Source organism: Symsagittifera roscoffensis, chromosome 6 (genome assembly GCF_963678635.1).
Source record: "Symsagittifera roscoffensis chromosome 6, txSymRosc1.1, whole genome shotgun sequence".
Lineage (NCBI taxonomy): Eukaryota > Metazoa > Xenacoelomorpha > Acoela > Convolutidae > Symsagittifera > Symsagittifera roscoffensis.
Genome location: NC_087067.1, coordinates 32888767 through 32911650, shown reverse-complemented (window position 1 = coordinate 32911650; position 22884 = coordinate 32888767). Strand labels below are relative to the sequence as shown.

General features: G+C 38.6%; 14 non-coding genes across 14 annotated transcripts; all 14 read right to left on the bottom strand.

Annotated features, from left to right (window-relative positions):
- Nucleotides 1-3233: 3233 nt before the first annotated feature.
- On the bottom strand, nt 3234-3424 carry LOC134849605 (U2 spliceosomal RNA). The gene has a single exon (XR_010163620.1). It is a non-coding gene; the product is annotated as a U2 spliceosomal RNA (small nuclear RNA).
- A 1249-nt stretch (nt 3425-4673) lies between these two features.
- Nucleotides 4674-4864, bottom strand: LOC134849636 (U2 spliceosomal RNA). Its single transcript, XR_010163650.1, has one exon. It is a non-coding gene; the product is annotated as a U2 spliceosomal RNA (small nuclear RNA).
- Nucleotides 4865-6090: 1226 nt separating this feature from the next.
- On the bottom strand, nt 6091-6281 carry LOC134849504 (U2 spliceosomal RNA). The gene has a single exon (XR_010163521.1). It is a non-coding gene; the product is annotated as a U2 spliceosomal RNA (small nuclear RNA).
- Nucleotides 6282-7507: 1226 nt separating this feature from the next.
- On the bottom strand, nt 7508-7698 carry LOC134849757 (U2 spliceosomal RNA). Its single transcript, XR_010163764.1, has one exon. It is a non-coding gene; the product is annotated as a U2 spliceosomal RNA (small nuclear RNA).
- Nucleotides 7699-8946: 1248 nt separating this feature from the next.
- On the bottom strand, nt 8947-9137 carry LOC134849352 (U2 spliceosomal RNA). Its single transcript, XR_010163375.1, has one exon. It is a non-coding gene; the product is annotated as a U2 spliceosomal RNA (small nuclear RNA).
- A 1250-nt stretch (nt 9138-10387) lies between these two features.
- Nucleotides 10388-10578, bottom strand: LOC134849692 (U2 spliceosomal RNA). The gene has a single exon (XR_010163704.1). It is a non-coding gene; the product is annotated as a U2 spliceosomal RNA (small nuclear RNA).
- A 1248-nt stretch (nt 10579-11826) lies between these two features.
- LOC134849604 (U2 spliceosomal RNA) lies at nt 11827-12017 on the bottom strand. The gene has a single exon (XR_010163619.1). It is a non-coding gene; the product is annotated as a U2 spliceosomal RNA (small nuclear RNA).
- Nucleotides 12018-13265: 1248 nt separating this feature from the next.
- On the bottom strand, nt 13266-13456 carry LOC134849745 (U2 spliceosomal RNA). The gene has a single exon (XR_010163753.1). It is a non-coding gene; the product is annotated as a U2 spliceosomal RNA (small nuclear RNA).
- Nucleotides 13457-14704: 1248 nt separating this feature from the next.
- Nucleotides 14705-14895, bottom strand: LOC134849519 (U2 spliceosomal RNA). The gene has a single exon (XR_010163536.1). It is a non-coding gene; the product is annotated as a U2 spliceosomal RNA (small nuclear RNA).
- Nucleotides 14896-16094: 1199 nt separating this feature from the next.
- On the bottom strand, nt 16095-16285 carry LOC134849523 (U2 spliceosomal RNA). Its single transcript, XR_010163540.1, has one exon. It is a non-coding gene; the product is annotated as a U2 spliceosomal RNA (small nuclear RNA).
- Nucleotides 16286-17533: 1248 nt separating this feature from the next.
- Nucleotides 17534-17724, bottom strand: LOC134849487 (U2 spliceosomal RNA). The gene has a single exon (XR_010163504.1). It is a non-coding gene; the product is annotated as a U2 spliceosomal RNA (small nuclear RNA).
- A 1249-nt stretch (nt 17725-18973) lies between these two features.
- On the bottom strand, nt 18974-19164 carry LOC134849417 (U2 spliceosomal RNA). The gene has a single exon (XR_010163436.1). It is a non-coding gene; the product is annotated as a U2 spliceosomal RNA (small nuclear RNA).
- A 1249-nt stretch (nt 19165-20413) lies between these two features.
- On the bottom strand, nt 20414-20604 carry LOC134849503 (U2 spliceosomal RNA). Its single transcript, XR_010163520.1, has one exon. It is a non-coding gene; the product is annotated as a U2 spliceosomal RNA (small nuclear RNA).
- A 1249-nt stretch (nt 20605-21853) lies between these two features.
- Nucleotides 21854-22044, bottom strand: LOC134849584 (U2 spliceosomal RNA). Its single transcript, XR_010163600.1, has one exon. It is a non-coding gene; the product is annotated as a U2 spliceosomal RNA (small nuclear RNA).
- Nucleotides 22045-22884: the final 840 nt, after the last annotated feature.

The following is a 22884-nucleotide window of genomic DNA, read 5'->3' as shown; positions in this document are numbered from 1 at the left end:
AAGTTACTGGAAATTGAATTATAACGTAGTTAGAGAGCACAATAAGCCTTCAGAACTGGTAGAAACACTCCAGGGGCTGTCTGATGAGTCTCTGAAACTGCCATTATCAGGGACATACGACAAATTTAAAGCCAGACTTCGTGACTGGTTGCGTTTTTTATGCATTAATGGCCATAGACAATTGAATAAAAATATTGCCCCCTACATACAAAGTAGTAAGCCTGCAGATATACATTCCATCAATTCAGAGACAACCAGACAGCCCCAGTTGGCCTCTAGACAGGCCAACTGTCCTTTCTCTTCTCTCCGAGATGAGATGGACTTGAGGACCAAATTTAAGTCCATTCGTGGATTTTATTTAGACCTCAACCATGGTGATTCGGGTGCGCTTAAATCACTGCTAAGTTACTTCAAAGTTAATAAAAGTATTAAGCAAATAAAGCTGAAAAGTGGTGAAATTTCCAATGACATTGATGAAATTTTGAACGAATTCTCGAGCTTTTACTCCAATATTTACTATAAAAAAACGGTTGCTGACGCCAACTACGCACCTAGGGAGGAGCTTTTGAATGTTTTTAAGCTGCGGAATTCAAAACGAATAAAGAAAATTACCAAAATGTTTAATAATTCGCCAATAGGTGAAGAGGAAGTGAAGCAAGCTATAAATAAATTAAATAAAAATAGCGCACCTGGATCTGATGGTCTTACTTCAGACTTGTACAAAAGCCACTCAAATTTTTTCGCTCCGTTGCTCGCTGAATTATTTAACTCGATGTGCTACAATAAAGCGGCACCTAGGTCGTTTCTCATTTCAATAATAAAACTCATCCCAAAAATTGAAAACAGTTTAAATGTGGACGAATTCCGACCAATAAGCCTCCTTAACACTGATCTCAAAATTCTTTCCCATGTTCTGGCATCTCGTTTAAGAGACCCTTTAAATAATCTAATACGCAAACATCAACTTGCTTATTTGCCAAAGCGCAGTATTCATACAGCCATAATTAGGGCTAGATTAGCTCAAGAAAAACTCGGAAAATCTAATTGTGTGGTAGCCATCGATTTCAGTAAGGCTTTTGACCGTATGGACCGTGATTACATTTTGAACGTTTTAACAGCCATAGGCTGTCCAGAAATCATAACTTCTTTGATATCCATCATATATACTGATACCAAAGCGATGATAGAAATAGGTGGCTACCTATCACGATCAATTAGAGTCGACAATGGGATTAAACAAGGATGCCCTCTTTCGGCGCTTTTGTTCATTTTAGGAATGGAACCTTTACTCCAAGCCATACGCTATAATAATTCTATCAAATCCAACCAAGCACTTAAAATTGTGGCCTACGCCGATGATATTAGTGTTTTCATTAAACGCGCTTGTATCGGAAATTTACTTGATGAAATCAATAAGTTCAATTTGGTATCAAAACTCGCTATAAATGTAGATAAAACCAACGTTCTGAGTTTAGGTTTCGTGCCTAAACAGTTGAAGAAAGTATCATCCCTTAAATTATTAGGCATACGCTTAAGCTTGAATGATTCATTGAAAATTAAAACCAAGATATTGGAAGATACGATTAATAATTCAGCTAAATTCAGCTTAAAATGTATGACTCTCCGGGCGCGAAGCCTGAATATTGAGACTTTTGTGACCTCAAGACTCGTATATGTGATGAGGCACTTGGAGTTGACAAAAACTTTCATTGATAGGTTAGAAATGAAATTGATTAACAGTGTATGGCTTGGAGGAAAACATTCAATCAACAAGCAGATCTTATACCTTCCATTCAATGATGGAGGCACAGGCTTCAAAAATTTAAATTTTTATATTGCGGCTGCAAAAATTTTCGACATGGTATCCCTACTTAATACCTTGGGTAGCAACAAAGAATTGATCTACTTCAAAAAATCTAAGATTTTCAGATCCTTCAAAAATTTCTTAATTAAAAAAAACATTTTCATTCTCGAGTTTGCTCGAGATAGTTTTCAGCTAGTTCAAAATGGAAAAGTAATTAATCCTATGAAGATGAACATGTCTAGTCTTTATGCAGAATTGATGCTTCCAAATTATAAAACGAAGGTTATAGCTAGAAAAATTGCGAATTTCTACCCGGATCTTAATCTATCAGACAAATCTTTGATTTTTCAATTCCTAACCAAAATATGGAAACATAAAAAGTTCACCCCTCTAGATAAAAACATTCTCTACTTATTTTTCTTAAACAGTTATCTGGATAAGCCCAGGAAATGGATTAAAAATTTGGTGGACCACCCCCTTTGTTACTCTTGTGAAAGAGAGTTCGAAACCATGCAACATTTGTTTTTCGCTTGTGAAAACTGCTCTACTTTTAAAGAAAAACTTAATTTCAATTCAATAAAAGATCTGCTTGTTGAAGAAAATGTAATAGGCATGAAATACATTGTAGCTAAGCTGATATCATCATGGTGTCAAGATACATCTGAATATCTCAAAAAACTTGGTTCCATTCCATAAAATGATTATCTTCATGGTGTATTATATTACATTTGATGTCGTATTTCTTTTCTGCTAACTGTAACTAAATATGTGTAACTAATTGCTTTCCTTTTTTGTAATTTGTAATTACCATCGTTAATAAATTATTTGAAAGCCTAATTGTTGTGATAAACTTATTAAATAGGTAAGTATTCAAATCTATTTGATAAGTTTTCTTTGAATGCACTCTGCGATAGCAGAGAGCACCCCATTTTATGAAAAATGCAAGAAAAAAAATTGCACTAACTGAAAAGTTAGCTTTTAGGTCGATTTTCTTCCAAAATGGCCGAATTTCAGCTCCCCCCAAAATTTCAACTGATGATTACTCCACGAACACTGAAGCTACAGAAGTCGTTTTGGGCTCGTTGGAATTGTTCTGAGTCCAAAATTTTGATACAATATTGAAAAAATAAAATTTAGACAGAAAAGAACAAAAATTTTGAAATTTTCGTTTTTTGCACCACGCTCGATTAGGCTTAACTTTTTGGCATCACCGAGCTTTCAAGAACTCATAACTTTGAACTGGTTCGACCAAATTGGTTCATTTTCTCAGTCCCCCAAGATTTGACGATGGTCTTACGATAGAAATAGAAAAATTTGGAAGTCTTAAGTTTTTGGGCAAGTTATGGCCGTTCGCGCAATTCACCAGGCTCAATTAGACTCTTCATACTGACATCTTCACTCTATTAAGGTAATTTGCAGGTTCAGAATTTTCAGGTGGACTGCTCCCGATGGTAGTGTAAGACCGGGACAATCCGTGAGTCAACTGAAGCAAGCTTCGGTGTTAACTCGGGAAGTAAAAATCAGTTTAATATTGGTGCCAGGCTATGCCCAGCATGCCAGATATTAAGCTGACAAGAACAGATACTACACATGATTTTAGCCAAAAGGCCGAGAAGCGATAACTAAACCTTTTCCTAATTTTGGTATATGCCTTGAACACAACAATGAAAAAACAGCTCGCATCATAAAAATTTATATTTATCCGACTGGGTTGAGAGCTGGGTTGCTCCCGGACCAACTTATGAAAGGTCAAGGGGGAAAGTTGAAAAGAGGTAGCCATAATGACACTTCGCCCTAACAAAACTCCCCTGCTGGCTAGTAAATCTATCGTAAGAGTACAGTAGACTACATTATAACCATCTGCATTTGTGCCGTTACATACGACATGGGCTTAACGATGTAGACAAAGACAGAATCTGCGGTTCTGCCTTAGGCATTTGAGTAATTCCGCTTCCATTTATATCCTGACTAGCATATAACTATGTACATTACTTTTAAAACACTCGCCCTCGCGCGAGAGTAGAAATATGCTCTTATACCATGTAAAATTTTGCACGCTCATGAAATAATTTATGCAATTCAAACAAAATTTGAAAAATTGAGAATTTTGAGAATTTTTTTGGCCCAATGAGTTTTATGGCCAAATCGGCTGGTCAAAACCTACGGAGCGTGTACAGGGTGTCTTAGATGACCATCTATGGCATGATAGCCGCTCACTCAACGTTAGTGGCATATGGTCGAATACCAGCCAGGATACTGATAGATGCTTTTAGCCTAATTGTTGTGATAAACTTATTAAATAGGTAAGTTTTCAAATCTATTTGATAAGTTTCTTAGAATGCACTCTGCGACAGCAGAGAGCACCCCATTTTATGAAAAGTGCAAGAAAAAAATTGCACTAACTTAAAAGTTAGCTTTTAGGTCGATTTTCTTCCAAAATGGCCGAATTTCAGCTCCCCCCAAAATTTCAACTGATGATTACTCCACGAACACTGAAGCTAAAGAAGTCGTTTTGGGCTCGTTGGAATTGTTCTGAGTCCAAAATTGTGATACGATATTGAAAAAATAAAATTTAGACAGAAAAGAACAAAAATTTTGAAATTTTCGTTTTTTGCACCACGCTCGATAAGGCTTAACTTTTTGGCATCACCGAGCTTTCAAGAACTCATAACTTTGAACTGGTTCGACGAAATTGCTTCATTTTCTCAGTCCCCCAAGATTTGACGATGGTCTTACGATAGTAATAGAAAAATTTGGAAGTCTTAAGTTTTTTGGGCAAGTTATGGCCGTTCGCGCAATTCACCAGGCTCAATTAGACTCTTCATACTGACATCTTCACTCTATTAAGGTATTTTGCAGGTTCAGAATTTTCAGGTGGACTGCTCCCGATGGTAGTGTAAGACCGGGACAATCCGTGAGTCAACTTAAGCAAGCTTCGGTGTTTACTCGGGAAGTAAAAATCAGTTTAATATTTGTGCCAGGCTATGCCCAGCATGCCAGATATTAAGCTGACAAGAACAGATAATACACATGATCTTAGCCAAAAGGCCGAGAAGCGATAACTAAACCTTTTCCTAATTTTGGTACATGCCTTGAACACAACAATGAAAAAACAGCTCGCATCATAAAAATTTATATTTATCCGACTGGGTTAAGAGCTGGGTTGCTCCCAACCAACTTATGAAAGGTCAAGGGGGAAAGTTGAAAAGAGGTAGCCATAATGACACTTCGCCCTAACAAAACTCCCCTGCTGGCTAGTAAATCTATCGTAAGAGTACAGTAGACTACATTATAACCATCTGCGTTTGTGCCGTTACATACGACATGGGCTTAACGATGTGGACAAAGACAGAATCTGCGGTTCTGCCTTAGGCATTTGAGTAATTCCGCTTCCATTTATATCCTGACTAGCATATAACTATGTACATTACTTTTAAAACACTCGCCCTCTTATACCATGTAAAATTTTGCACGCTCACTTATAATTTATGCAATTCAAACAAAATTTGAAAAATTGACAATTTTGAGAATTTTTTTGGCCCAATGAGTTTTATGGCCAAATCGGCTGGTCAAAACCTACGGAGCGTGTACAGGGTGTCTTAGATGACCATCTATGGCATGATAGCCGCTCACTCAACGTTAGTGGCATATGGTCGAATACCAGCCAGGATACTGATAGATGCTTTTAGCCTAATTGTTGTGATAAACTTATTAAATAGGTAAGTATTCAATTCTATTTGATAAGCTTTCTTTGAATGGACTCTGCGATAGCAGAGAGCACCCCATTTTATGAAAAATGCAAGAAAAAAAATTGCACTAACTGAAAAGTTAGCTTTTAGGTCGATTTTCTTCCAAAATGGCCGAATTTCAGCTCCCCCCAAAATTTCAACTGATGATTACTCCACGAACACTGAAGCTACAGAAGTCGTTTTGGGCTCGTTGGAATTGTTCTGAGTCCAAAATTTTGATACAATATTGAAAAAATAAAATTTAGACAGAAAAGAACAAAAATTTTGAAATTTTCGTTTTTTGCACCACGCTCGATTAGGCTTAACTTTTTGGCATCACCGAGCTTTCAAGAACTCATAACTTTGAACTGGTTCGACCAAATTGGTTCATTTTCTCAGTCCCCCAAGATTTGACGATGGTCTTACGATAGAAATAGAAAAATTTGGAAGTCTTAAGTTTTTGGGCAAGTTATGGCCGTTCGCGCAATTCACCAGGCTCAATTAGACTCTTCATACTGACATCTTCACTCTATTAAGGTAATTTGCAGGTTCAGAATTTTCAGGTGGACTGCTCCCGATGGTAGTGTAAGACCGGGACAATCCGTGAGTCAACTGAAGCAAGCTTCGGTGTTAACTCGGGAAGTAAAAATCAGTTTAATATTGGTGCCAGGCTATGCCCAGCATGCCAGATATTAAGCTGACAAGAACAGATAATACACATGATCTTAGCCAAAAGGCCGAGAAGCGATAACTAAACCTTTTCCTAATTTTGGTACATGCCTTGAACACAACAATGAAAAAACAGCTCGCATCATAAAAATTTATATTTATCCGACTGGGTTAAGAGCTGGGTTGCTCCCAACCAACTTATGAAAGGTCAAGGGGGAAAGTTGAAAAGAGGTAGCCATAATGACACTTCGCCCTAACAAAACTCCCCTGCTGGCTAGTAAATCTATCGTAAGAGTACAGTAGACTACATTATAACCATCTGCGTTTGTGCCGTTACATACGACATGGGCTTAACGATGTGGACAAAGACAGAATCTGCGGTTCTGCCTTAGGCATTTGAGTAATTCCGCTTCCATTTATATCCTGACTAGCATATAACTATGTACATTACTTTTAAAACACTCGCCCTCTTATACCATGTAAAATTTTGCACGCTCACTTATAATTTATGCAATTCAAACAAAATTTGAAAAATTGACAATTTTGAGAATTTTTTTGGCCCAATGAGTTTTATGGCCAAATCGGCTGGTCAAAACCTACGGAGCGTGTACAGGGTGTCTTAGATGACCATCTATGGCATGATAGCCGCTCACTCAACGTTAGTGGCATATGGTCGAATACCAGCCAGGATACTGATAGATGCTTTTAGCCTAATTGTTGTGAAAAACTTATTAAATAGGTAAGTATTCAAATCTATTTGATAAGCTTTCTTTGAATGGACTCTGCGATAGCAGAGAGCACCCCATTTTATGAAAAATGCAAGAAAAAAAATTGCACTAACTGAAAAGTTAGCTTTTAGGTCGATTTTCTTCCAAAATGGCCGAATTTCAGCTCCCCCCAAAATTTCAACTGATGATTACTCCACGAACACTGAAGCTACAGAAGTCGTTTTGGGCTCGTTGGAATTGTTCTGAGTCCAAAATTTTGATACAATATTGAAAAAATAAAATTTAGACAGAAAAGAACAAAAATTTTGAAATTTTCGTTTTTTGCACCACGCTCGATTAGGCTTAACTTTTTGGCATCACCGAGCTTTCAAGAACTCATAACTTTGAACTGGTTCGACCAAATTGGTTCATTTTCTCAGTCCCCCAAGATTTGACGATGGTCTTACGATAGAAATAGAAAAATTTGGAAGTCTTAAGTTTTTGGGCAAGTTATGGCCGTTCGCGCAATTCACCAGGCTCAATTAGACTCTTCATACTGACATCTTCACTCTATTAAGGTAATTTGCAGGTTCAGAATTTTCAGGTTGACTGCTCCCGATGGTAGTGTAAGACCGGGACAATCCGTGAGTCAACTGAAGCAAGCTTCGGTGTTAACTCGGGAAGTAAAAATCAGTTTAATATTGGTGCCAGGCTATGCCCAGCATGCCAGATATTAAGCTGACAAGAACAGATACTACACATGAGTTTAGCCAAAAGGCCGAGAAGCGATAACTAAACCTTTTCCTAATTTTGGTACATGCCTTGAACACAACAATGAAAAAACAGCTCGCATCATAAAAATTTATATTTATCCGACTGGGTTGAGAGCTGGGTTGCTCCCGGACCAACTTATGAAAGGTCAAGGGGGAAAGTTGAAAAGAGGTAGCCATAATGACACTTCGCCCTAACAAAACTCCCCTGCTGGCTAGTAAATCTATCGTAAGAGTACAGTAGACTACGTTATAACCATCTGCGTTTGGGCTGTTACATACGACATGGGCTTAACGATGTGGACAAAGACAGAATCTGCGGTTCTGCCTTAGGCATTTGAGTAATTCCGCTTCCATTTATATCCTGACTAGCATATAACTATGTACATTACTTTTAAAACACTCGCCCTCGCGCGAGAGTAGAAATATGCTCTTATACCATGTAAAATTTTGCACGTTCACGATATAATTTATGCAATTCAAACAAAATTTGAAAAATTGACAATTTTCAGAATTTTTTTGGCCCGTTGAGTTTTATGGCCAAATCGGCTGGTCAAAACCTACGGAGCGTGTACAGGGTGTCTTAGATGACCATTTATGGCATGATAGCCGCTCACTCAACGTTAGTGGCATATGGTCGAATACCAGCCAGGATACTGATAGATGCTTTTAGCCTAATTGTTGTGATAAACTTATTAAATAGGTAAGGTTTCAAATCTATTTGATAAGTTTCTTTGAATGCACTCTGCGACAACAGAGAGCACCCCATTTTATGAAAAATGCAAGAAAAAAATTGCACTAACTTAAAAGTTAGCTTTTAGGTCGATTGTCTTCCAAAATGGCCGAATTTCAGCTCCCCCCAAATTTTCAACTGATGATTACTCCACGAACACTGAAGCTAAAGAAGTCGTTTTGGGCTCGTTGGAATTGCTCTGAGTCAAAAATTGTGATTCGATATTGAAAAAATAAAATTTAGACAGAAAAGAACAAAAATTTTGAAATTTTCGTTTTTGCACCACGCTCGATTAGGCTTAACTTTTTGGCATCACCGAGCTTTCAAGAACTCATAACTTTGAACTGGCTCGACGAAATTGGTTCATTTTCTCAGTCCCCCAAGATTTGACGATGGTCTTACGATAGAAATAGCAAAATTTGGAAGTCTTAAGTTTTTTGGGCAAGTTATGACCGTTCGCGCAATTCACCAGTCTCAATTAGACTCTTCATACTGACATCTTCACTCTATTAAGGTAATTTGCAGGTTCAGAATTTTCAGGTGGACTGCTCCCGATGGTAGTGTAAGACCGGGACAATCCGTGAGTCAACTGAAGCAAGCTTCGGTGTTAACTCGGGAAGTAAAAATCAGTTTAATATTGGTGCCAGGCTATGCCCAGCATGCCAGATATTAAGCTGACAAGAACAGATACTACACATGATCTTAGCCAAAAGGCCGAGAAGCGATAACTAAACCTTTTCCTAATTTTGGTACATGCCTTGAACACAACAATGAAAAAATAGCTCGCATCATAAAAATTTATATTTATCCGACTGGGTTGAGAGCTGGGTTGCTCCCGGACCAACTTATGAAAGGTCAAGGGGGAAAGTTGAAAAGAGGTAGCCATAACGACACTTCGCCCTAACAAAACTCCCCTGCTGGCTAGTAAATATATCGTAAGAGTACAGTAGACTACGTTATAACCATCTGCGTTTGTGCCGTTACATACGACATGGGCTTAACGATGTGGACAAAGACAGAATCTGCGGTTCTGCCTTAGGCATTTGAGTAATTCCGCTTCCATTTATATCCTGACTAGCATATAACTATGTACATTACTTTTAAAACACTCGCCCTCGCGCGAGAGTAGAAATATGCTCTTATACCATGTAAAATTTTGCACGCTCACGTTATAATTTATGCAATTCAAACAAAATTTGAAAAATTGACAATTTTGAGAATTTTTTTGGCCCAATGAGTTTTATGGCCAAATCGGCTGGTCAAAACCTACGGAGCGTGTACAGGGTGTCTTAGATGACCATCTATGGCATGATAGCCGCTCACTCAACGTTAGTGGCATATGGTCGAATACCAGCCAGGATACTGATAGATGCTTTTAGCCTAATTGTTGTGATAAACTTATAAAATAGGTAAGTATTCAAATCTATTTGATAAGTTTTCTTTGAATGCACTCTGCGATAGCAGAGAGCACCCCATTTTATGAAAAATGCAAGAAAAAAAATTGCACTAACTGAAAAGTTAGCTTTTAGGTCGATTTTGTTCCAAAATGGCCGAATTTCAGCTCCCCCCAAAATTTCAACTGATGATTACTCCACGAACACTGAAGCTACAGAAGTCGTTTTGGGCTCGTTGGAATTTTTCTGAGTCCAAACATTTGATACAATATTGAAAAAATAAAATTTAGACAGAAAAGAACAAAAATTTTGAAATTTTCGTTTTTTGCACCACGCTCGATTAGGCTTAACTTTTTGGCATCACCGAGCTTTCAAGAACTCATAACTTTGAACTGGTTCGACCAAATTGGTTCATTTTCTCAGTCCCCCAAGATTTGACGATGGTCTTACGATAGAAATAGAAAAATTTGGAAGTCTTAAGTTTTTGGGCAAGTTATGGCCGTTCGCGCAATTCACCAGGCTCAATTAGACTCTTCATACTGACATCTTCACTCTATTAAGGTAATTTGCAGGTTCAGAATTTTCAGGTGGACTGCTCCCGATGGTAGTGTAAGACCGGGACAATCCGTGAGTCAACTGAAGCAAGTTTCGGTGTTAACTCGGGAAGTAAAAATCAGTTTAATATTGGTGCCAGGCTATGCCCAGCATGCCAGATATTAAGCTGACAAGAACAGATACTACACATGATTTTAGCCAAAAGGCCGAGAAGCGATAACTAAACCTTTTCCTAATTTTGGTACATGCCTTGAACACAACAATGAAAAAACAGCTCGCATCATAAAAATTTATATTTATCCGACTGGGTTGAGAGCTGGGTTGCTCCCGGACCAACTTATGAAAGGTCAAGGGGGAAAGTTGAAAAGAGGTAGCCATAATGACACTTCGCCCTAACAAAACTCCCCTGCTGGCTAGTAAATCTATCGTAAGAGTACAGTAGACTACATTATAACCATCTGCATTTGTGCCGTTACATACGACATGGGCTTAACGATGTAGACAAAGACAGAATCTGCGGTTCTGCCTTAGGCATTTGAGTAATTCCGCTTCCATTTTTATCCTGACTAGCATATAACTATGTACATTACTTTTAAAACACTCGCCCTCGCGCGAGAGTAGAAATATGCTCTTATACCATGTAAAATTTTGCACGCTCATGATACAATTTATGCAATTCAAACAAAATTTGAAAAATTGACAATTTTGAGAATTTTTTTGGCCCAATGAGTTTTATGGCCAAATCGGCTGGTCAAAACCTACGGAGCGTGTACAGGGTGTCTTAGATGACCATCTATGGCATGATAGCCGCTCACTCAACGTTAGTGGCATATGGTCGAATACCAGCCAGGATACTGATAGATGCTTCTAGCCTAATTGTTGTGATAAACTTATTAAATAGGTAAGTTTTCAAATCTATTTGATAAGTTTCTTTGAATGCACTCTGCGACAACAGAGAGCACCCCATTTTATGAAAAGTGCAAGAAAAAAATTGCACTAACTTAAAAGTTAGCTTTTAGGTCGATTTTGTTCCAAAATGGCCGAATTTCAGCTCCCCCCAAAATTTCAACTGATGATTACTCCACGAACACTGAAGCTACAGAAGTCGTTTTGGGCTCGTTGGAATTGTTCTGAGTCCAAAAATTTGATACAATATTGAAAAAATAAAATTTAGACAGAAAAGAACAAAAATTTTGAAATTTTCGTTTTTTGCACCACGCTCGATTAGGCTTAACTTTTTGGCATCACCGAGCTTTCAAGAACTCATAACTTTGAACTGGTTCGACCAAATTGGTTCATTTTCTCAGTCCCCCAAGATTTGACGATGGTCTTACGATAGAAATAGAAAAATTTGGAAGTCTTAAGTTTTTGGGCAAGTTATGGCCGTTCGCGCAATTCACCAGGCTCAATTAGACTCTTCATACTGACATCTTCACTCTATTAAGGTAATTTGCAGGTTCAGAATTTTCAGGTGGACTGCTCCCGATGGTAGTGTAAGACCGGGACAATCCGTGAGTCAACTGAAGCAAGCTTCGGTGTTAACTCGGGAAGTAAAAATCAGTTTAATATTGGTGCCAGGCTATGCCCAGCATGCCAGATATTAAGCTGACAAGAACAGATACTACACATGATTTTAGCCAAAAGGCCGAGAAGCGATAACTAAACCTTTTCCTAATTTTGGTACATGCCTTGAACATAACAATGAAAAAACAGCTCGCATCATAAAAATTTATATTTATCCGACTGGGTTGAGAGCTGGGTTGCTCCCGGACCAACTTATGAAAGGTCAAGGGGGAAAGTTGAAAAGAGGTAGCCATAATGACACTTCGCCCTAACAAAACTCCCCTGCTGGCTAGTAAATCTATCGTAAGAGTACAGTAGACTACATTATAACCATCTGCATTTGTGCCGTTACATACGACATGGGCTTAACGATGTAGACAAAGACAGAATCTGCGGTTCTGCCTTAGGCATTTGAGTAATTCCGCTTCCATTTATATCCTGACTAGCATATAACTATGTACATTACTTTTAAAACACTCGCCCTCGCGCGAGAGTAGAAATATGCTCTTATACCATGTAAAATTTTGCACGCTCATGATACAATTTATGCAATTCAAACAAAATTTGAAAAATTGACAATTTTGAGAATTTTTTTGGCCCAATGAGTTTTATGGCCAAATCGGCTGGTCAAAACCTACGGAGCGTGTACAGGGTGTCTTAGATGACCATCTATGGCATGATAGCCGCTCACTCAACGTTAGTGGCATATGGTCGAATACCAGCCAGGATACTGATAGATGCTTTTAGCCTAATTGTTGTGATAAACTTATTAAATAGGTAAGTTTTCAAATCTATTTGATAAGTTTCTTTGAATGCACTCTGCGACAGCAGAGAGCACCCCATTTTATGAAAAGTGCAAGAAAAAAATTGCACTAACTTAAAAGTTAGCTTTTAGGTCGATTTTCTTCCAAAATGGCCGAATTTCAGCTCCCCCCAAAATTTCAACTGATGATTACTCCACGAACACTGAAGCTACAGAAGTCGTTTTGGGCTCGTCGGAATTGTTCTGAGTCCAAAATTTTGATACAATATTGAAAAAATAAAATTTAGACAGAAAAGAACAAAAATTTTGAAATTTTCGTTTTTTGCACCACGCTCGATTAGGCTTAACTTTTTGGCATCACCGAGCTTTCAAGAACTCATAACTTTGAACTGGTTCGACCTAATTGGTTCATTTTCTCAGTCCCCCAAGATTTGACGATGGTCTTACGATAGAAATAGAAAAATTTGGAAGTCTTAAGTTTTTGGGCAAGTTATGGCCGTTCGCGCAATTCACCAGGCTCAATTAGACTCTTCATACTGACATCTTCACTCTATTAAGGTAATTTGCAGGTTCAGAATTTTCAGGTGGACTGCTCCCGATGGTAGTGTAAGACCGGGACAATCCGTGAGTCAACTGAAGCAAGCTTCGGTGTTAACTCGGGAAGTAAAAATCAGTTTAATATTGGTGCCAGGCTATGCCCAGCATGACAGATATTAAGCTGACAAGAACAGATACTACACATGATTTTATCCAAAAGGCCGAGAAGCGATAACTAAACCTTTTCCTAATTTTGGTACATGCCTTGAACACAACAATGAAAAAACAGCTCGCATCATAAAAATTTATATTTATCCGACTGGGTTGAGAGCTGGGTTGCTCCCGGACCAACTTATGAAAGGTCAAGGGGGAAAGTTGAAAAGAGGTAGCCATAATGACACTTCGCCCTAACAAAACTCCCCTGCTCGCTAGTAAATCTATCGTAAGAGTACAGTAGACTACATTATAACCATCTGCGTTTGTGCCGTTACATACGACATGGGCTTAACGATGTAGACAAAGACAGAATCTGCGGTTCTGCCTTAGGCATTTGAGTAATTCCGCTTCCATTTATATCCTGACTAGCATATAACTATGTACATTACTTTTAAAACACTCGCCCTCGCGCGAGAGTAGAAATATGCTCTTATACCATGTAAAATTTTGCACGCTCACGATATAATTTATGCAATTCAAACAAAATTTGAAAAATTGACAATTTTCAGAATTTTTTTGGCCCGTTGAGTTTTATGGCCAAATCGGCTGGTCAAAACCTACGGAGCGTGTACAGGGTGTCTTAGATGACCATCTATGGCATGATAGCCGCTCACTCAACGTTAGTGGCATATGGTCGAATACCAGCCAGGATACTGATAGATGCTTTTAGCCTAATTGTTGTGATGAACTTATTAAATAGGTAAGTTTTCAAATCTATTTGATAAGTTTCTTTGAATGCACTCTGCGACAGCAGAGAGCACCCCATTTTATGAAAAATGCAAGAAAAAAATTGCACTAACTTAAAAGTTAGCTTTTAGGTCGATTGTCTTCCAAAATGGCCGAATTTCAGCTCCCCCCAAAATTTCAACTGATGATTACTCCACGAACACTGAAGCTAAAGAAGTCGTTTTGGGCTCGTTGGAATTGTTCTGAGTCAAAAATTGTGATTCGATATTGAAAAAATAAAATTTAGACAGAAAAGAACAAAAATTTTGAAATTTTCGTTTTTGCACCACGCTCGATTAGGCTTAACTTTTTGGCATCACCGAGCTTTCAAGAACTCATAACTTTGAACTGGTTCGACGAAATTGGTTCATTTTCTCAGTCCCCCAAGATTTGACGATGGTCTTACGATAGAAATAGCAAAATTTGGAAGTCTTAAGTTTTTTGGGCAAGTTATGACCGTTCGCGCAATTCACCAGTCTCAATTAGACTCTTCATACTGACATCTTCACTCTATTAAGGTAATTTGCAGGTTCAGAATTTTCAGGTGGACTGCTCCCGATGGTAATGTAAGACCGGGACAATCCGTGAGTCAACTGAAGCAAGCTTCGGTGTTAACTCGGGAAGTAAAAATCAGTTTAATATTGGTGCCAGTCTATGCCCAGCATGCCAGATATTAAGCTGACAAGAACAGATACTACACATGATCTTAGCCAAAAGGCCGAGAAGCGATAACTAAACCTTTTCCTAATTTTGGTACATGCCTTGAACACAACAATGAAAAAACAGCTCGCATCATAAAAATTTATATTTATCCGACTGGGTTGAGAGCTGGGTTGCTCCCGGACCAACTTATGAAAGGTCAAGGGGGAAAGTTGAAAAGAGGTAGCCATAACGACACTTCGCCCTAACAAAACTCCCCTGCTGGCTAGTAAATCTATCGTAAGAGTACAGTAGACTACATTATAACCATCTGCGTTTGTGCCGTTACATACGACATGGGCTTAACGATGTGGACAAAGACAGAATCTGCGGTTCTGCCTTAGGCATTTGAGTAATTCCGCTTCCATTTATATCCTGACTAGCATATAACTATGTACATTACTTTTAAAACACTCGCCCTCGCGCGAGAGTAGAAATATGCTCTTATACCATGTAAAATTTTGCACGCTCACGTTATAATTTATGCAATTCAAACAAAATTTGAAAAATTGACAATTTTCAGAATTTTTTGGCCCAATGAGTTTTATGGCCAAATCGGCTGGTCAAAACCTACGGAGCGTGTACAAGGTGTCTTAGATGACCATTTATGGCATGATAGCCGCTCACTCAACGTTAGTGGCATATGGTCGAATACCAGCCAGGATACTGATAGATGCTTTTAGCCTAATTGTTGTGATAAACTTATTAAATAGGTAAGTTTGCACCCCATTTTATGAAAAATGCAAGAAAAAAATTGCACTAACTTAAAAGTTAGCTTTTAGGTCGATTTTCTTCCAAAATGGCCGAATTTCAGCTCCCCCCAAAATTTCAACTGATGATTACTCCACGAACACTGAAGCTACAGAAGTCGTTTTGGGCTCGTCGGAATTGTTCTGAGTCCAAAATTTTGATACAATATTGAAAAAATAAAATTTAGACAGAAAAGAACAAAAATTTTGAAATTTTCGTTTTTTGCACCACGCTCGATTAGGCTTAACTTTTTGGCATCACCGAGCTTTCAAGAACTCATAACTTTGAACTGGTTCGACGAAATTGGTTCATTTTCTCAGTCCCCCAAGATTTGACGATGGTCTTACGATAGAAATAGAAAAATTTGGAAGTCTTAAGTTTTTTGGGCAAGTTATGGCCGTTCGCGCAATTCACCAGGCTCAATTAGACTCTTCATACTGACACCTTCACTCTATTAAAGTAATTTGCAGGTTCAGAATTCTCAGGTGGACTGCTCCCGATGGTAGTGTAAGACCGGGACAATCTGTGAGTCAACTGAAGCAAGCTTCGGTGTTAACTCGTGAAGTAAAAATCAGTTTAATATTGGTGCCAGGCTATGCCCAGCATGCCAGATATTAATCTGACAAGAACAGATACTACACATGATCTTAGCCAAAAGGCCGAGAAGCGATAGCTAAACCTTTTCCTAATTTTGGTACATGCCTTGAACACAACAATGAAAAAACAGCTCGCATCATAAAAATTTGTATTTATCCGACTGGGTTGAGAGCTGGGTTGCTCCCGGACCAACATATGAAAGGTCAAGGGGGAAAGTTGAAAAGAGGTAGCCATAATGACACTTCGCCCTAACAAAACTCCCCTGCTGGCCAGTAAATCTATCGTAAGAGTACAGTAGACTACGTTATAACCATCTGCGTTTGTGCCGTTACATACGACATGGGCTTAACGATGTGGACAAAGACAGAATCTGCGGTTCTGCCTTAGGCATTTGAGTAATTCTGCTTCCATTTATATCCTGACTAGCATATAACTATGTACATTACTTTTAAAACACTCGCCCTCGCGCGAGAGTAGAAATATGCTCTTATACCATGTGAAATTTTGCACGCTCACGTTATAATTTATGCAATTCAAACAAAATTTGAAAAATTGACAATTTTCAGAATTTTTTTGGCCCAATGAGTTTTATGGCCAAATCGGCTAGTCAAAACCTACGGAGCGTGTACAAGGTGTCTTAGATGACCATTTATGGCATGATAGCCGCTCACTCAACGTTAGTGGCATATGGTCGAATACCAGCCAGGATACTCATAGATGCTTTTAGCCTAATTGTTGTGATAAACTTATTAAATAGGTAAGTTTTCAAATCTATTTGATAAGTTTCTTTGAATGCACTCTGCGTCAGAAGAGAGCACCCCATTTTATGAAAAATGCAAGAAAAAAATTGCACTAACTTAAAAGTTAGCGTTTAGGTCGATTTTCTTCCAAACTGGCCGAATTTCAGCTCCCCCCAAAATTTCAACTGATGATTACTCCACGAACACTGAAGCTAAAGAAGTCGTTTTGGGCTCGTTGGAATTGTTCTGAGTCCAAAATTGTGATTCGATATTGAAAAAATAAAATTTAGACAGAAAAGAACAAAAATTTTGAAATTTTCGTTTTTGCACCACGCTCGATTAGGCTTAACTTTTTGGCATCACCGAGCTTTCAAGAACTCATAACTTTGAACTGGTTCGACAAAATTGGTTCATTTTCTCAGTCCCCCAAGATTTGACGATGGTCTTACGATAGAAATAGAAAAATTTGGAAGTCTTAAGTTTTTTGGGCAAGTTATGGCCGTTCGCGCAATTCACCAGGCTCAATTAGACTCTTCATACTGACATCTTCACTCTATTAAGGTAATTTGCAGGTTCAGAATTTTCAGGTGGACTGCTCCCGATGGTAGTGTAAGACCGGGACAATCTGTGAGTCAACTGAAGCAAGCTTCGGTGTTAACTCGTGAAGTAAAAATCAGTTTAATATTGGTGCCAGGCTATGCCCAGCATGCCAGATATTAATCTGACAAGAACAGATACTACACATGATCTTAGCCAAAAGGCCGAGAAGCGATAGCTAAACCTTTTCCTAATTTTGGTACATGCCTTGAACACAACAATGAAAAAACAGCTCGCATCATAAAAATTTATATTTATCCGACTGGGTTGAGAGCTGGGTTGCTCCCGGACCAACTTATGAAAGGTCAAGGGGGAAAGTTGAAAAGAGGTAGCCATAATGACACTTCGCCCTAACAAAACTCCCCTGCTGGCTAGTAAATCTATCGTAAGAGTACAGTAGACTACGTTATAACCATCTGCGTTTGTGCCGTTACATACGACATGGGCTTAACGATGTGGACAAAGACAGAATCTGCGGTTCTGCCTTAGGCATTTGAGTAATTCCGCTTCCATTTATATCCTGACTAGCATATAACTATGTACATTACTTTTAAAACACTCGCCCTCGCGCGAGAGTAGAAATCTGCTCTTATACCATGTAAAATTTTGCACGCTCACGTTATAATTTATGCAATTCAAACAAAATTTGAAAAATTGACAATTTTCAGAATTTTTTTGGCCCAATGAGTTTTATGGCCAAATCGGCTGGTCAAAACCTACGGAGCGTGTACAAGGTGTATTAGATGACCATTTATGGCATGATAGCCGCTCACTCAACGTTAGTGGCATATGGTCGAATACCAGCCAGGATACTCATAGATGCTTTTAGCCTAATTGTTGTGATAAACTTATTAAATAGGTAAGTTTTCAAATCTATTTGATAAGTTTCTTTGAATGCACTCTGCGACAGAAGAGAGCACCCCATTTTATGAAAAATGCAAGAAAAAAATTGCACTAACTTAAAAGTTAGGTTTTAGGTCGATTTTCTTCCAAAATGGCCGAATTTCAGCTCCCCCCAAAATTTCAACTGACGATTACTCCACGAACACTGAAGCTAAAGAAGCCGTTTTGGGCTCGTTGGAATTGTTCTGAGTCCAAAATTGTGATACGATATTGAAAAAACAAAATTTAGACAGAAAAGAACAAAAATTTTGAAATTTTCGTTTTTTGCACCACGCTCCATTAGGCTTAACTTTTTGGCATCACCGAGCTTTCAAGAACTCAAAACTTTGAACTGGTTCGACGAAATTGGTTCATTTTCTGAGTCCCCCAAGATTTGACGATGGTCTTACGATGGAAATAAAAAAATTTGGAAGTCTTAAGTTTTTTGGGCAACTTATGGCCGTTCGCGCAATTCACCAGGCTCAATTAGACTCTTCATACTGACATCTTCACTCTATTAAGGTAATTTGCAGGTTCAGAATTTTCAGGTGGACTGCTCCCGATGGTAGTGTAAGACCGGGACAATCCGTGAGTCAACTGAAGCAAGCTTCGGTGTTAACTCGGGAATTAAAAATCAGTTTCATATTGGTGCCAGGCTATGCCCAGCATGCCAGATATTAAGCTGACAAGAACAGATACTACACATGATCTTAGCCAAAAGGCCGAGAAGCGATAACTAAACCTTTTCCTAATTTTGGTACATGCCTTGAACACAACAATGGAAAAATAGCTCGCATCATAAAAATTTATTTTTATCCGACTGGGTTGAGAGCTGGGTTGCTCCCGGACCAACTTATGAAAGGTCAAGGGGGAAAGTTGAAAAGAGGTAGCCATAATGACACTTCGCCCTAACAAAACTCCCCTGCTGGCTAGTAAATCTATCGTAAGAGTACAGTAGACTACGTTATAACCATCTGCGTGTGTGCCGTTACATACGACATGGGCTTAACGATGTGGACAAAGACAGAATCTGCGGTTCTGCCTTAGGCATTTGAGTAAGTCCGCTTCCATTTATATCCTGACTAGCATATAACTATGTACTTTACTTTTAAAACACTCGCCCTCGCGCGAGAGTAGAAATATGCTCTTATACCATGTAAAATTTTGCACGCTCACGTTATAATTTATGCAATTCAAACAAAATTTGAAAAATTGACAATTTTCAGAATTTTTTTGGCCCAATGAGTTTTATGGCCAAATCGGCTGGTCAAAACCTACGGAGCGTGTACAAGGTGTCTTAGATGACCATTTATGGCATGATAGCCGCTCACTCAACGTTAGTGGCATATGGTCGAATACCAGCCAGGATACTGATAGATGCTTTTAGCCTAATTGTTGTGATAAACTTATTAAATAGGTAAGGTTTCAAATCTATTTGATAAGTTTCTTTGAATGCACTCTGCGTCAGAAGAGAGCACCACATTTTATGAAAAATGCAAGAAAAAAATTGCACTAACTTAAAAGTTAGCTTTTAGGTCGATTTTCTTCCAAACTGGCCGAATTTCAGCTCCCCCCAAAATTTCAACTGATGATTACTCCACGAACACTGAAGCTAAAGAAGTCGTTTTGGGCTCGTTGGAATTGTTCTGAGTCCAAAATTGTGATACGATATTGAAAAAACAAAATTTAGACAGAAAAGAACAAAAATTTTGAAATTTTTGTTTTTTGCACCACGCTCGATTAGGCTTAACTTTTTGGCATCACCGAGCTTTCAAGAACTCATAACTTTGAACTGGTTCGACGAAATTGGTTCATTTTCTCAGTCCCCCAAGATTTGACGATGGTCTTACGATAGAAATAGAAAAATTTGGAATTCTTAAGTTTTTTGGGCAATTTATGGCCGTTCGCGCAATTCACCAGGCTCAATTAGACTCTTCATACTGACATCTTCACTCTATTAAGGTAATTTGCAGGTTCAGAATTTTCAGGTGGACTGCTCCCGATGGTAGTGTAAGACCGGGACAATCCGTGAGTCAACTGAAGCAAGCTTCGGTGTTAACTCGGGAAGTAAAAATCAGTTTAATATTGGTGCCAGGCTATGCCCAGCATGCCAGATATTAAGCTGACAAGAACAGATAATACACATGATCTTAGCCAAAAGGCCGAGAAGCGATAACTAAACCTTTTCCTAATTTTGGTACATGCCTTGAACACAACAATGAAAAAACAGCTCGCATCATAAAAATTTATATTTATCCGACTGGGTTGAGAGCTGGGTTGCTCCCGGACCAACTTATGAAAGGTCAAGGGGGAAAGTTGAAAAGAGGTAGCCATAATGACACTTCGCCCTAACAAAACTCCCCTGCTGGCTAGTAAATCTATCGTAAGAGTACAGTAGACTACGTTATAACCATCTGCGTTTGTGCCGTTACATACGACATGGGCTTAACGATGTGGACAAAGACAGAATCTGCGGTTCTGCCTTAGGCATTTGAGTAATTCCGCTTCCATTTATATCCTGACTAGCATATAGCTATGTACATTACTTTTAAAACACTCGCCCTCACGCGAGAGTAGAAATATGCTCTTATACCATGTAAAATTTTGCACGCTCACGTTATAATTTATGCAATTCAAACTAAATTTGAAAAATTGACAATTTTCAGAATTTTTTTGGCCCAATGAGTTTTATGGCCAAATCGGCTGGTCAAAACCTACGGAGCGTGTACAGGGTGTCTTAGATGACCATCTATGGCATGATAGCCGCTCACTCAACGTTAGTGGCATATGGTCGAATACCAGCCAGGATACTGATAGATGCTTTTAGCCTAATTGTTGTGATAAACTTATTAAATAGGTAAGTTTTCAAATCTATTTGATAAGTTTCTTTGAATGCACTCTGCGACAGCAGAGAGCACCCCATTTTATGAAAAATGCAAGAAAAAAATTGCACTAACTTAAAAGTTAGCTTTTAGGTCGATTTTCTTCCAAAATGGCCGAATTTCAGCTCCCCCCAAAATTTCAACTGATGATTACTCCACGAACACTGAAGCTAAAGAAGTCGTTTTGGGCTCGTTGGAATTGTTCTGAGTCCAAAAATGTGATACGATATTGAAAAAATAAAATTTAGACAGAAAAGAACAAAAATTTTGAAATTTTCGTTTTTTGCACCACGCTCGATTAGGCTTAACTTTTTGGCATCACCGAGCTTTCAAGAACTCATAACTTTGAACTGGTTCGACCAAATTGGTTCATTTTCTCAGTCCCCCAAGATTTGATGATGGTCTTACGATAGAAATAGAAAAATTGGGAAGTCTTAAGTTTTTTGGGCAAGTTATGGCCGTTCGCGCAATTCACCAGGCTCAATTAGACTCTTCATACTGACATCTTCATTCTATTAAGGTAGTTTGCAGGTTCAGAATTTTCAGGTGGACTGCTCCCGAAGGTAGTGTAAGACCTGGACAATCCGTGAGTCAACTGAAGCAAGCTTCGGTGTTAACTCGGGAAGTAAAATTCAGTTTAATATTGGTGCCAGGCTATGCCCAGCATGCCAGATATTAAGCTGACAAGAACAGATACTACACATGATCTTAGCCAAAAGGCCGAGAAGCGATAGCTAAACCTTTTCCTAATTTTGGTACATGCCTTGAACACAACAATGAAAAAACAGCTCGCATCATAAAAATTTATATTTATCCGACTGGGTTGAGAGCTGGGTTGCTCCCGGACCAATTTATGAAAGGTCAAGGGGGAAAGTTGGAAAGAGGTAGCCATAATGACACTTCGCCCTAACAAAACTCCCCTGCTGGCTAGTAAATCTATCGTAAGAGTACAGTAGACTACGTTATAACCATCTGCGTTTGTGCCGTTACATACGACATGGGCTTAACGATGTGGACAAAGACAGAATCTGCGGTTCTGCCTTAGGCATTTGAGTAATTCCGCTTCCATTTATATCCTGACTAGCATATAACTATGTACATTACTTTTAAAACACTCGCCCTCGCGCGAGAGTAGAAATATGCTCTTATACCATGTAAAATTTTGCACGCTCACGTTATAATTTATGCAATTCAAACAAAATTTGAAAAATTGACAATTTTCAGAGTATTTTTGGCCCAATGAGTTTTATGGCCAAATCGGCTGGTCAAAACCTACGGAGCGTGTACAGGGTGTCTTAGATGACCATCTATGGCATGATAGCCGCTCACTCAACGTTAGTGGCATATGGTCGAATACCAGCCAGGATACTGATAGATGCTTTTAGCCTAATTGTTGTGATAAACTTATTAAATAGGTAAGTTTTCAAATCTATTTGATAAGTTTCTTTGAATGCACTCTGCGACAGCAGAGAGCACCCCATTTTATGAAAAATGCAAGAAAAAAATTGCACTAACTTAAAAGTTAGGTTTTAGGTCGATTTTCTTCCAAAATGGCCGAATTTCAGCTCCCCC